Raw genomic sequence first — 15,691 nt, 5'->3', positions numbered from 1 at the left:
TGAAGTAGTGAAATAGTTTCATTTTCACTCCCGGGCATCTCTGTCATTTCCAAGTCTGAAAGCTTGAAACCATAGTGAGCAACACAGTTCTGAATTATCTCACTGCTTATTTCTTGACAAATATTACTGCCTTTTGAACACAAACACACACAACTAACACTATTTAAAAACTGTTCACTCTAAGCACAATGTAGTGTCTAATGGCCAATGTGCAAGTAACTGATGCTAGTTAGAAACTGTTTGGCAACAATTTCCTGTCCCAACTAAGCAGCACAGAGTCCCAAATAAATGAAGAGAACCCCAGCTATATTCTTGCTTTGCTCTTGTTTTTTTTTTAAAAGAAGCAGCTGCCCCAACTAAATGTTAGCCCAATTAACTGTATGTAGTAATATATACGTCTTTATTCATTCACGTTTTCTTTAAAATGGCATTCTGGGCTTTTCTTTCATTCTTACACTTTTGTATTTCTTCCTTTTAAATGAGATATCAATTGACCCTTACTAAAAACTAAATATGAAATTCTGCTAATGCTTGAAATCCAGAGCAACATTTAAAATGTTGGAGGAACTTAGGAGGCCAAGCAGCATCTATAGGGAGGTATAAACAATCAATGTTTTGGACTGAGACCCTTCATCCGGACTGTAAAGGAAGGGAGAAGAAGCCAGAATAAAAAAGTAGTGGGAGGGGAGGGGAAGGGGGATGAGCTAGAAGGTAGTAGGTGAAATCAGGTGAGGGGGAAGATGGTGGGGAGGGGTATGAAGAGAGAAGTTGGGAGGTGATAGGCAGACGAGGTAAAAGGATGAAGAAGAAGGAATCTGATAAGACAGTGGACGATGGGAGAAAGGAGAAAGGGAAGGAAGGATGAGGGGCATCAAAGTGAGCTGATGGGCAGGTGAGGAGAAGGGGCAAGGGAGGAGTCAAAGTGGGGAATGGAATTTGGCATCACATCTAAAACTTTGACAAACACCTGTCGATGTGTGGTGGAGTATCTAGACTGGAAACACCAACGCCCTTGAACAGAAAATCCTACAAAAAGTAGCTGATATGTCCCAGTTCATCACAGGTAAAGCCCTCCCCACGTCTGAGCACATCCACACAGAGTGCAGTCACAGGAAAGCAGCATTCATCATCAGGGACACCTATCACTTAAGCATACTCTCTTCTTGCTGCTGTCTTCAGTAAGGTGGTACAGGAGCCTTAGGACTCACACTACCAGGTTCAGGAACAGTTATTACCCTTCAACACTCAGGTTCTTGAACCAAAGCAGACAACTTCACTGAACTACACTTGCCCCATCATTGAAATGTTCCCACATCCTATGAACTCACTTTCAAAGACTCTTAATCTCATGTTCCTGAAATTTATTGCCAATTTATTATTTCTTTCTTTTTGTATTTGCACAGTTTGTTGTTTTTTTTCACAATGGTTGATCACCCAAGTTGGTGCAGTCTTTCACTGATTCTATTATGGTTATTATTCTATTATGGATTTATTGAGCATGCCTGCAAGAAAATGACCAATAAGGGTTGTATATAATGACATATATGTACTTTGATAATAAATTTACTTTGAACTTTGAAGTTAGCGAACTTCATGCCAGCAGGTCAGAGGCTACCCAGATGGAATAGGAGGTGCCATCACACCAAACTGAGAGTAACCTTATCATGGTAGCAGATCTACCTCCTGCCACTTACCCTGCCTGTGGGCTGAGTGCTATACCTGCCCCTTCAGCTCCTTCCTCACCACCATTCATGGCTCCAACAATCCTTCCGGGTCAGGCGACACAACCTGCAAGTCTGTCAGGGTCCTCTACTGTAACCACTGCTCCTGTTGCAGCCTGTCATCAGTGAGATCCGACATAAGATTGGGGCATGCTTTGCCAAGCACCTTCATTCCTTCCTCCACAAAAGTTCGGATTTCCCGATAGCCACTTATTTCAATCCTACTTCCTATTCACATTCCGACAAACTGGTCCATGGCCTCCTCTACTGCCACAATGAGGCCACTCTCAGGTTGGAGGCGCAACATCTCATATTCCATCTGGGTAGCTGGCAATCTGATGGCAAGAACATCAATTTTTCTGACCTGTTAACATCTCTCCCTCCCCCTACTCTCATTTTACATTCCTCATTCTGACTCCACTTCTCTTCTCCTCACATGCCCAGCACCCCTCTCTGGTATCCCTCCTTTATCCCATCGTCCACTCTTCTCTCCTATCCTTCAGCCCTTTCACCTATCATTTCCCAATTTCACACTTCATCCCCCGCACCTCATTTCATCCATCATATGCAAGCTTGTACTCCTGCTACTCCCCCATCTTATTCTGGTTTCTTCCCCCTTCTCTTATAGTCCTGAGAAAGGAGCTTGGCCCAAAACGTTATTTGTTTATTCCTCTCCATTGATGCTGCCTGGCCTGCTGAGTTCTTCCAGCACTTTTTTTTTAAACTGAAGACTGAAATGGCTGCAATATTAATGTACAATGAAAAAAACATTTCCTGTTCATGTGAGAAATATTATCTACCTGGTACCAGATCTGTATTTTGCAAAAATTGCCCACAATTATTTCAAATGATAATCCTGTCCTGGCTACTCAAGACCTCTGATTCTTCAATAGTCAATATTACAATCTCCTTTTGGTCTTAACCTGTCCTGTCATCACTCCATCCCCAACGTATTTTTCTTTTGTTCTTCTCCAGCTTTCAATGCATCTCATCTTCCCAACTTTAGTTTTCGCCCGAAGTGTTAATTATTCCTGTCCTTCAGATACCAAGTGACCATCTGCTTTTTTACTGCCACTCAACTGCTGGGTACAGGATAAACTAGTCACAATACCAATTCATTCAGACAGCTCCTTCAACCAGCGGACAAGCATGTCATTAGTAATTTAGATTCCGGTCAAAAACCCAAAGGGTGAAGGGTGCAGGGTACAGCGAAATGCAACCGCTTCTCAGCCCTAAGGCCGGCTGGATGAAGGCCAACTGAGCACAGAGGAGAGTTGGATGAAGCTGCTTCCTTGCGACCGACCGTACATGATAATACAATGAGTTCAGGTTATGTTCGGTCCAGCCTCCTTCAGATACTTACACGCATTCGCCGAACTTACCGCAAACCCCTCGCTTCCGGCTACTCTTGACCGGAGAAAGATCGTCTCACCGGCCGTCCACCGGCGCCTACTCAACCAAACGCAATAAAACCCAATGACTGATAAGCCGATTACCCACTCAGAATGTGGGTGATGGGCGGCACCTTGGGGACATTGACCATTCAAAGCTTAGCAGGAATAAACAGGTTAGGTTGTCAGTTGGCAATCGGCAAAGTGGGATCAGCGCTTGTGCGGATGGAGAACGGGACAGTTCCAGGTGCACGAACTTGAGTCTTCATCCAGTTTGAAGCGGCGTTCAGCGGGACTGAAAGCAACGATCACTATATATGTGGCTGTTGCGTTAACAATCATGTACAATGTTCTCTGAAATTGATATCATAGGGAAAACTGGATGTCCCGCCATGGCACCAAAAATAATTTGGTGATTACACAATGGCAGGATGCTTGTGGGGAACTCCAGATTTTATTTTTTGTTAAGATATTGATTACGCTAATTCGCAGTCAAATTACTGCAGAAGGCCAACATTTTCCTGTGAGTGTAAAGGAAGGACAGAGCTAACAGGTATAAAGTATAGCGTGGATGCCAAGGGATACTGAGGGTAGGATGAGGGAGGGGGGAACATATGACAGATGTGGGGAAGAAATGACAGGGAGGCTTGTCAGAAATATTGAAAGTGGAGGGAGGTACTTAAAAATAAATTTAGGAAAGTTAAGAGATTAAAGTTTCAATCCCTTAATGCAGATTACCTCATTTTCACCATGGATGGCCGATCCCAAAACACTTCTATGCCTTATGAAGAAGGCCTTAGAGCTCTCCAGTTCCTTCTTGACAAAAGACCCCACCAATTCTATTCCATCACCATCCTCAACTGTCTGGCAGAACTGGACCTCACCCTCGACGAATTCTTCTTCAGCAGCTCCCACTTTTTACAAGCTCAAGGAGTAGGCTTGGATACCCACGTGGGCCAACCATGCCTGTCTTTTCACTGGAACAGTGTCATGTTCCAAGCCTACCCTGGTAATGCTCCCCAGCTCTTTCTGTGCTACTTTGATGAATGCATTGGTGCTGCTTCTTCAAAGAATGGAGTTTCCGTTACCCCCACCATTGTTGCTGCCCTCAAACGCATCTCTATTTCCCAGACATGCCTGCTCATGCCATCTTATTGCCACCATAACAGGAACAGCGTTCCTCTTGTCCTCATGTACCAACTGAATAGCCTCTGCATCCAACACATCATTCTCCACAACTTACACCATCTTCAACAGGATCCAACCACTAATCACATCTTCAGCTCCCCCCTACTCTCAGCTTTCTGCAGGGATCATTCCTGCCGTACTTCTTTTATCCATTTGTTCCTCCCCACTAATCTTTCTCCTGGCACATATAGTGATGGAAATGCTATACCTGCTCATTCACATTCTCCCTTACCTCCATTCTGGATCCCAAATAATCCTTACAAGTGAAGCAACACTTTACCTGTGAACCTGTTGGGATCGCCTATTGTATCTGGTGTTCCTGATACGGCCTCCTCTACATCGGTAGGACCTGTCGTAAATTGGGGGCCACTTGGTCAAGCACCTCCACTCCACCTGCCAAAAGCAGAGTTTCCCAGTGGTCAACCATTTTAATTCCTCTCCCCATCCCCATTCCAACATATTAGTCAATGACCTCCTCTTCTGCCATGATAAGCCCACTCTCAGTGTGGAGGAGCAACACCTCATATTCCATCTAGGTAGCCTCCAACCTGATAGCATGAGCATCTATTTCACCTTCTGGTGACTTTTCCTCTCTCTGTATTTCCTTTTTTTTTCTTTTTCCCATCCCCCTTCCTTCTTCTATTCCCCACCTGGCCTCTTAAATCTTCTCTCCTCCTGCGTATTGCATCCCTCTGTTGAACCTCCTTCTTCCCTTTCTTCCATGGTCCTCTCTCCTCTCCTATCTGATTCCTTCTTCTCCAGCCCTTATCTTTCCCACCTGGCTTCACCTGTCACAATCTAGCTTGTCCTCCTTCCCCCCCCCCCCACCTATTTTTTTATTCTGGCATTTTCTCTCCTTCTTTCCAGTCCTGATGAAGGGTTTTGGCCTGAAATGTTGGTTGTTTATTCATTTCCACAGATGCTGCCCTACTTGCTGAGTTCCTTCAGCACTTTGTGTGGATTTCAACCATCTGCGGAATCTCTTGTGTTTCTTAAGTTCAAAGTAAGTTTGTTATCAAAGTACGTATATTTCACCAAATACTACCCTGGGATTAATTTTCTTGCAGGCATTCACAGTAAAGAAATGCAATAGTATTGATGAACGACTAATCACAAAGACTGACCAACAACCAATGTGCAAAAGAAGACAAACTACAAATACAAACAAAAATAAATGATAATAATAAGTAAGTAATTACACTTATAATAATTACTCTTATCCCCTAATGAGCACTGGCTCATGCTCCCGTATTTCTTCCTCATGTAGTCAATAATCAACTCTTTGGTTTTGTGGATGTTGAGTGAGAGATTGCTCTTGTTGCACCACTCAACCAGATTTTCACTCTCCCACCTATATGCCGATTCATCACTACCTTTGATTTGACACACTTAAATATGGTGCTGGAGCTGTATTTAGCCTCACAGTCACAGTATAAGGTGAATAGATGTCACAAGAAATCTCTGGATTTACTCTGTATCCAGTTGTGCTCTATAAGTATTGTGATAGATATTCTCCATCCAGGGCCAGGGGCCTTTCCTTTTTCCAAAGCTCAGCTATCTGACATAGCAGCCAAAACTTCTACAGATCAAAGGGTTGTTTTTGAATAAGATTAACTTCCAACTAATAACCTTTGTTTAGTTTCTTGTTGTAAACGGAAGCCAGTCTTCAGTTCTTAATGTAAATGGCAAGCTGTAAACAGTTTGAAGTTAAAATAATGGCTTTGCAAACAAGCACACACTGTCTGTAGAACTGGTTTAGAGCACCTGGGTTGATTTTCCAAGAGTTGCAGTGTAAAACAATGGAGTAATTTAATTAGGCTTGTTTCAAACCAGACAACGTGGCTAAGTTGTTTCGTTCAAAGAAGCTTGCAGACCAGATTGAATCTCAGATCATTATTCTGGTACATAGTCCATGCAAGGATATGTGCAAGAGGAAGTAGCTCCACATTCTTACCAGATCCAAACAGAACGAAGGACACCTCTGAGAAGGAACAGTGTGGATTTACGACCACAAGCTACAACCCATAGTTGTCACATATTACCTGCTAGTAAACCAAAGGGGCCAGCAGATGTGAAAAATGAATGTGTTGGTTAGAGTTCTCAGAATGACACTCATATTGATGCAGCAAATGAAAGCAATACATCTCTGCAAACAAGTAGCAGACCGAAAAGAATAACCAAACCCCCTCAGAGACTGATTAAAATTTGTTGAGTGAACAAGGGACTGTATTTGCTTATTACAATTGAAGTTAATGTAGATAACTTTGTTGAAAAGGATTATTGTTCTTGCAGGTCTATGAGGAGGTAGCATCATGTTTGCTTGACTTTAATGGGGAAGATGTGTTACTATGTGTGTACAAAATACAGAAATTCAGTTTCCAGCATGCATTGCAGGTGATACGCCCGGAACTGGAAATGATGTTGGTGAGCTGGTCACATGTGCTCAGGTTGAGCTGAAGCTGTTCTGTAAGTAAAATGTTCTAGCATTTACCCATGCTGTTTATCTTTATTAAGAACAAACATAGCACATACAGACTCTTTACTGGTAGCAAAGGCAATTGAACCTGGGTCGCCTGTACTGTAAAGTGTTGTGCTAACTGCTATGCTACTGTGCTACCCAAATTAATGCCCTAATTTCAGGCTTTTCTCTGAAACCTATGTTCTGTAGGAGCATGTATTCTTACAGAATTTTCTTTATGTTCCCTTTACTTACAATGTACATATCAGGTTTATAAGGTGGTCCCTTTGTTTTGTTTTGGACAATGTATCTCAAACCAAATCAGACTGACGTTCATCCAAACTGAATCAGGTACAATATGATGGGAATATAAGCTGGAGTGAAATACAATATGCTTTCTTGCTAGAATCAAAGATGGAAGTTATTCATAGATATATAAAGTGGCACTATTCATTAAGCTCAGCCATCACAATTATTCAATTAAGACTATTAAATGGATTGTATATAGAGTATTTCAGTACAGTGTTGACTGAAATATAATTAAGATTTAAATCGGTTTTGGCATGCTAGTTTAAGGTGATTACAATGGTGCACCATTAGTGAGATGTACTTAGTAATTATATTGTTAAACTTCAAATTTAAGATCACAATACACCACAGCAAGGTTTCAATCTATGTTCATATTACTATAAGTTACCAATATGCTGTAATGTTACAAGAATACTGCATTATCATTTTTGTTGTGATAAAAAGGAGGGCAGTTTTAATGTCATTATCTCTGAATTAAAGTGTAACATTATAAGTCAAGTCACGTTTATTGTCATCTAACTACTGTATATACATGTATATAACCATATACAGTAATGTATATAGAAATGGGATAACTTTTCTCTGAATCAGTGTGTAAAGCAAAGTAATACTAATAATAGGCATTCGTTAGACTTGTGAGACCATGGATTTGCACCTTGGAAAGTTTCCAGGACGCAGGCCTGGGCAAGGTTGTATGGAAGACCGGCAGTTGCCCATGCTGCAAGTCTCCTCTCTCCATGCCACCGATGTTGTCCAAGGGAAGGGCACTAGGGCTGATACAGCTTGGTACTGGTGTCGTCGCAGAGCAATGTGTAGTTAAGTGCCTTGCTCAAGGACACAACACGCTGCCTCAGCTGAGGCTCGAACTAGCCACCTTCAGATCACTAGATCGATGCCTTAACCACTTGGCCACACACCAACACAGTAATACACACAACACACATTACACACAATAACCTTGAAGGTAAGGATAAAATCTACAGATGAATCACACGTAAATAACAAACTAAATAGCATAATTTAAATATTGTAAGATATGGGACATATTAACTATTGACACAGCAGAAAGTTCAGAAGCCACTGGACTGAGGGAAGAAACTATTTCTCATCCTGACCGTTTTTGTTTTATGCATCATAGTTACTTGCCTGATTGTAGAAAGTCAATGAGAATGCTAGATAGATAGGTGGGATCCTTAATAGTACTAAGGGCAATGCGCATGCAGTGCTCTTGATAAATGTCTCCAGTGGATGGTCGGGAGACCCTACGGTCCCCTCAGCTGTTCTCAGTCCTTTGTAAGGACTTCCGGTTTGATACTCGGCTCCTCTCACACCAGATGGAGATGCAGCTTGTTAGGATGCTGTCAATGGTGCTCATGTAAATGTAGTCAAGGTGGTGGTGGGGAGCTTTGCTTGCCTCGATCTTCTTAGGGAATGGAGATGCTGCTACACCTTTTTGTTCAGGGAAGTGATATTAAGGGACCAAATGAGGATATCCATGATATGAACTCACAGGAACTTGGTGCACTTAACTCTCTATATGGAGGAGCCATGTATTCGCAGAGGGGGATGGTTCATCTGCTCCTTCTTGAAGTCCACAATGACTTCCTTGGTCTTCTCCATGTCCAGGATTAGGTTGCTCTTATCACACCAATCCACCATTCACTCCACTTACTCACGGTGCTCCATCTCTTCATTGTGTAATCTGCAAACTTGATGACACGGTTTGATCTGAATCCTGTGATGCAGTCGTATATCAGCAGTGTGAACAGCACTGAGTCGCAGCCTTGGGAGCACCAGTGCTGAGCGTAATGGGACTACAGATGTTGCTGCCCACCTGGACTGACTGGCCTTACCATTAAAAAGTCTAGTATCCAGTTGCAGAGAGAAGTGCTGAAACCCAGTGAGAAGCATAGTTCTTGTAAATGTCATCATATCTTTGGAGTACTGTGTTCATTTTTTTGTTATCTTGCTATAGGAAAGATATTAATAAACAGGAAAGAATGCAGAAAAGACCTACAAGTCTGTTGCTAGGACTTGAGAAACTGATCTATAGGGAGAGGTTACAACTTTTTCCCTTGGAGCACAGCAGACAGAAAGGTGATCTTATGGAGGTGTATAAAACCATGAGGTACATTGGTATGGTGAATTCATTTTTTTTCCCAGGGTTGGTAATTACGAACTAGGAGGTATAGGTTTAAAGTTAGAGAGGAACGTGAAGGGCAACTCCTTGTTTTGAACAGATGGTGGTACATATGTGAAATGAGTTGCCAGAGGAAGTGTTTAAGCCAGGTACAATAACAGTGAACCAGTTAGGTTAGAGGACCTCTTTCTTTATTGTATGACTGTATGGCCTGTTTCCGTGCTGTAATTGTTATATAGTTATGTATGAATCAATTTCTAATATCACTCAATTATTCTCTTTCCATAGACACCGCATGGTTTGCTGGATACTTCCAGCATAATCCTTTTTGTTTCTGCTTGTAGAATAGCTCTGACCTGAAATTCACAGCTTTGTACATCCTTGGCTGTTTTTTTGCAGGCTAACTGCCCTCATTAATCTAAGACGAGCAGATGTATTTTCAATCAGCACCAGCTAGTCTCAGCTGGGTTCAGTGGATCAGCAAAAATAAATATTTATTTATCAATAATGGGATGATGAAATCATCTTAATGAGGTTGGAGCCTGGTTTTCAGGTAGCCTGTTTTGTTTCACAAGGATATGAATTAATAACTCATAACAATCCCTGCATACATTTTCTAGCACAACTGAATTTAACTCACGGTGCAGTAATGGGTACTTTGGACAGGTGCAAGATTATCATGATAATAAAATAATAGCAAATGCCTAAATAGCATTTGTGTTTGTAACTGCAGTGGAGGAAGAGGATAATGTACCAGCAATAGAAGAGAAAATAAACTTAAGTCATGTTACTCATAAGTAAAAAGATAATAAAAATGTAATGGGCTTAATATATTCTACAAATAATTAATTATATTTATGTGAGCTTGTATTTACATTTTCAATTTTGCAGTGCCAGTTTTGTTTGATATCATTTAATTGTTTTTCTGTAAGGGTTGGTGCCATTAACTTTAAGCTATATTTCTTGCCCAATGGTATGTCGTATTGCAAGATAATAACATTTTGACTGATTTTTGCCTGCTAAATAAATAATCCATTCTCAGGACTTGGTGACTATAGTGAACAGTCAAAAGAATATATATTGTAAAATGCAATAAATAATACTAGCTTTAAAAGATATCAGAGAGCTAAGTTTTCTTTGCACAGAATGTTGTGAATATGTGGAATGAGTTTCTAGACGAGGTGGTTGAGACCTTTAACAAACATTCGGAGAGGTACTTGGAGAGGTAAAGTCTAAAGGATTAACGGCTTAATGTGGCAAGTAGGATTAATGTAGGTAGGAAGCATGGGTGAGGTGGGCTGACAGGGCCTCCTTCTCTGCTGAATGATTCTATATTTGTATGAAGATGTTGACTAGTTTTGTAGATAGGTTATAGTTTACTGAAATGGAGAAAAAAATCAACATGGTAGTTGTAATGGGATTTTTTTGTTTTTTTCATGTGTTTACATGTACGGTACTGTACATTACATTCCTTGATTATGTAGGTTTTATCCTCTTTAGTAACCTTTTACATACTTGACTGTTAAAGGCCATACCAAAAATGAGCTCAGATTCTATTTTGAGAAACAGAACAGGTGGTAGAAAGCAAATTGCTTCAGTGTCCAGATGACATATTATATTAAAATTTGTGAGAAATCCTGCGAATTCAGTTTTCAACATTTTGAATCCACTGAAGGAATATTTTGTATGATGTGCTTTCAAAATAAATTCATGGAAACTTGAACAGTTTCTGGCAAAGAAATTATACACAAACCAGTATTTCCAACTGTCAACTCAATTTGGACTTAATGGATCATTGAATGATTAAGCATTAATATGTCTATGAAAGTGGATCAATGAAGCAAAATGAGAAAAATACCTCCAAATAAAGATAAGGGTGTTAAGAAATTTTCTAGCTTTGTTGAATCGAGCTGACTTAATTAAAACTATTGCTATAACAGAAATCAATTAAACATTAGGGTTCTTTACTTTCAAAATACAATAAGCTTTTAAATGTTAATTTGAACTTTCTATAGTAGAATACAAATATGAATGTTTATTATCAGTTGTTACAACTGGTTATGAATGGGTATATTAATGGAAATATTATAAGGTGCTGAGATACGATGTGGTGGGACACATCAACAGTGATATAACCTGGGGTCATTGAGTATTTTGGGTCTTTCAGCATCAGAAACTCTCACCTAGGCGGTCCAGCCAGGCTGAGTTTGCTAACATTCTGTGCAGGTCGAATAGCCCTTGGGCTTCACCCTTCCACATGGTTCCTAAGCCCAATGGTGGTTGTCATCCACCTTCTTAATGAGGCCACCACCACTGATAGCTACCCAGTCCAACATATTCAAGACCTTTTGGCATGTTTAGCAGAAAAGATTATTTATTTTTCTAAAGTGGACTTAGTTAGGGGCTATCATCAGATTCCCTTCTGTATTGAGGATGTTCCCAAGCTGCTGTTATAACCCCGTCTGTCCTATTTGAGTTTCTGTGCATGGAGTTTGGTCTGAAAATGCAGCATAGACTTTACAGTGACTAATGGACTCTGTATTAAAAGATTAATATTTTCTTTTTGTTTACCTGGATGACATACTTGTCACCAGCATTTCCAAAATAGAAGACTTACCAGATCTTCACAGACTTTTCAAGCGCTTATGACAGCAGGGCTGATTACTAATTCCATTAAATGCCATTTCGGGTTGTCTACTATTGATTTTCTCAGCCACTGCATCTCCACAGAAGATGCGACATCCCTGCCATCAAAAGTCACTGCTAAAATGGAGGACCTTCCGCAGCCCCTGACTACCAAAACACTGCAAGAGTCTTTAGGTATGATGAACTTATGCTCCACTTGTATAGTGCCGTTAAATGCAGTTCCCCTAGTTGCATGCTTGAGTGGTCAGCAGACATGACCAGAGCATCTGATGACATCAAACGAGCTCTTTTAAATGCGACCCTACTGGCGCATCCACCTCCCAATGCACCTATAGCCTCAGACAATGCTGTGGGTGCTCTGCACAAACAGTTGGTTGGAGCTCACCTTTTTCAGCTGGCAACTGTGCCTCCCCAATCCCCAGCAGGAAGTACAACGAGTTTGACTGGGAGCTTCTCGATCTCCATATGGCTGTCCATCATTTTCACTGGAGGGTTGGTATTTCACAGTGTTCTTTGACCACCAACCCTTTGTGCACGTGACAGCCAAAGCATCAAACCATTGCTCTGCATGGCAGCAATGCCACACCTGGCCTATATTTTGGAATTCATGACTGACATACAGCACATCGAACAGAAAAGTAATGCTCTAGCTGAATGCCTCTCATGGCCTGCCGTCGATGCCATACACATCTATAGCAGCAAACTACCGACCCAGATATTCAGGCTTACAGGACAGCAGTCACGGGTCTTCGGTTGGCTGACTTCAAGTTTGGTGACACAGGAGTTTCTCTTCTGTGCAATGTCTCAACTGGTTGCCCTTGCCCCATAAAGCCTGCATACTGAAGTGTGCTGTCTTTAACTCCATTCATGGCCTCTTGCATCTGGGCGAGAAGGCTTCATAGAACTGGTTGCTTTAAAGTTTGTGTGGCACGGCTTTAAAAAGGACATGTAAGACCGGACTGCAGCCTGTGTTGTGCATGAGCAGGGATAAATTAACGCTCATGTTTGAACACCATCAGCACCTTTAAGTTCTGAATGACAGTTTGACCACGTCAATGTGGACCTAGTTGGTCCTCTCCCACTCTCCCGTGGTTTCACACATCTCCTTACCATGGTGGACTGAACCTCCAGATGGCCAGAGGTTGTCCCTCTAGCATTGACAACAGCTGCAGATGTGGCTCGAGTGTTCTTCAACATCTGGGTCACTTGGTTCAGCACCCCATCTGATATTTTTCCAACCTCGGTCCCCAATTCACGTCACACCTCTGGGTCGCAATAGCCCAGAAACTCGGTGTTAAGTTGCATCGCACCAGCATGTATCAGTGAGTGGTTTCACACTTAAAGTCTGTGCTGAGAGCCTCTCTGACAGACAAGAGTCCCTGACAGCACAATTATCTCCTGTGGGTCCTGCTGGGCCTCAGAATAGCTGTAAAAGAGGACTGCTGTCCTCTACAGCTAAGTTGGTATGCAGGCATCCACTATGAGTGCCAGGTGATTTTATTCTAGATGCCACAACCACCTGGCCGGTATCTGAGCAGCATTCCACCCTCCTCAGTAAACTCAATTCTTTTATACCTATTCCTACCTCCCATCATAGCATACAGCACTCTTGGGTTCCAGTTGACCTGTTTTCTACCTTGTTTGTTTTTGTCCACCATGATGCACATCAACACCTGTTTAAGCCGGCTTATGATAGCCCGGTCTGCATTTTGGAATGGGTGAAAAGACTTTTATTGTAGATAGAAAGGGTAAACCTGAATGTACAGTATTTTTGTAGATCGCCTTAAACCAGCCCACCGAGACCTGGATGGTTCCACTACCATACCCCACTTGCATCATGACACAACCATATTCATGTCAGCACACCCCTGAACGAACCAGAGACATCTGCTGTTTCTCCAACCAAGGCACATAGGCCCTGAGCCAGGCGGCTTGTACAAGCTCCAGACAGACTCACAATGCTGGTTTGGAGGGACCTGTGTAGGGTAATGTAGGGTGCAGGGTGACAGATAACACATTGTTCATAATGAAACTGTTCTACATAATTCACGAACACTGTCATTGAGTTGTTGTGTTCACTTTAAGCAATGGTGTCTGACATAATGATGTCAGTGTAAGGCAACTGCTTTTGGTTTTGTTCATAATTGAAGTTGGGCTGAGGATTGTGTTAAGCACTTAAAATGACTCTTGCATGTTTTATTCACAAAATCTTACAAGGATTCTCAGAAGTGTTGATGTATAAAAGATAGTGAAGATGGCTTTCAGCATGCATGCCTTCATAAGCTGGAGGATTGGATACTGGAATTAAGATATCACATTGCATTTGACAAAATGTTGGTCAAGCCACACTTGGAGTATTGTTTACTGTTCTGATTGCCACATTACAGGAAGGCTGTGGTAGAACAAAGCTACTGAAAATATTAACGGGGATGTTTCCTGAACAGAAGGCATTGCTATAAGGAGAGACTGAATAGTTTTGGTTTATTCTCATTAGAATGTAGAAAGCTGGGGAGAGATCTTGTGTACGTTTATCAAGTTAGAAAACTATAGATATGATAGCTGCTCACAGCCTACTTCCTAGGGTGGTCAAGTCTAAAACTAAAGGGCAAATGTTTAAAATGAAAGAGGAAAAAATTAAAGGAGATCCAAAGGGCAAGTTTTTTTTCCACCACAGAGTATGGTGGTGAAATGGAACAAGCTACCAAAGGAAATAGTGCAGTCAGATATGGATACATTGTTTAAAAAAGGGCATTTGAACAGGTAGTGTACTTGGAAAGGAAATTAATAGAGAAACATGGATGCAATGCAGGCTAATGCGATTAACCTACATAGGGATCATGGTTAGTATCAATGAATTGGACTGAAGTTCCTGTGCTGTACAGCTAAAAGAAATCTAGATCTTAACTCAGCAGCATAATGCAGGCAGAACTTTGAAAGGACTGCAAAGAAAACTAAAAAACAAACCTAAGAAATAATATTCTGTACAGAATCAGATTTATTATCACTGAAATATGTTGTGAAATTTGTTGTTTTATTGCAGCAGTATGGCACAAAACAAAAATTGTTATAACTAAATTGCTATAAATAGTGCAAATGAATGTGGCAGCATTCACGGGCCATTCTGAAATGTGAAGGCCGAGGGGAAAAGGCTGTTATTAAAATGTAGAGGGTGGGCCTTCAGGCTTTGTATTTCCTCCCTGGCTTTTTCTATAACCTTCTGCAGCCTCTTGCAATCCTATGCATTGGAGCTTCCATACCAGCCTGTGATGCAACCAGTCAGAATGCCTTGCAACATACAGCTATAGAAATTTACAAAAGTCTTTGGTGACATACCAAATCTCCCCAAACTCCTAAAGAATTAGAAAAAAGCATGGGCATGCTATTTTTCATAATTACTTTAATGTGCTGGTCCCAAGATAGATCCTCTGAGATGCTGACTGCTCATCTTTTCCACTAATGACCCTTCAGTGGACTAAGTTTGTTCCCAGGTTCCCCTTCCTGAAATCTACAATCAGTACTTTGTGTTATGATATACAACTCCAAAACATAGAACTAATCAAAATAAAAACAAGGGAGTCTGAGAGGTGCATGTCTGAGTTTTGATTTTGCTTTCATTGTGGTGCACAGATATGACTTGGTGGTGTGATAACGTACTGTATGCTATTTGCATACTTTTACATATAACCCACAATGCATTACGTAAACATCAAAGAATGCTTAATCAAACAATAGATTTACAATATTACTCAAATATTAAATACACAACACTCCTCCCTGTTTAGCTATAAACTCCAACTCAATCTAGAAAGCACCTCAACTATATACGCAGTATACTATA

General features: G+C 41.2%; 1 protein-coding gene across 1 annotated transcript in view; it reads right to left on the bottom strand.

Annotated features, from left to right (window-relative positions):
- Window positions 1–3,174, bottom strand: part of LOC140204134 (transmembrane protein 33-like) — a 150,834-nt gene extending 147,660 nt beyond the window's left edge. The window contains exon 1 of the mRNA XM_072270532.1: window positions 3,104–3,174. The gene's annotated coding sequence lies outside the window, so the exon portion shown is untranslated. The remainder of the gene's footprint in view (window positions 1–3,103) is intronic.
- Window positions 3,175–15,691: the final 12,517 nt, after the last annotated feature.

Source organism: Mobula birostris, chromosome 10 (assembly GCF_030028105.1).
Source record: "Mobula birostris isolate sMobBir1 chromosome 10, sMobBir1.hap1, whole genome shotgun sequence".
NCBI classification, from domain to species: Eukaryota; Metazoa; Chordata; class Chondrichthyes; order Myliobatiformes; family Myliobatidae; genus Mobula; species Mobula birostris.
Note: the sequence above shows the minus strand (reverse complement) of the source record. Positions and strands in the feature narration are given on the sequence as shown.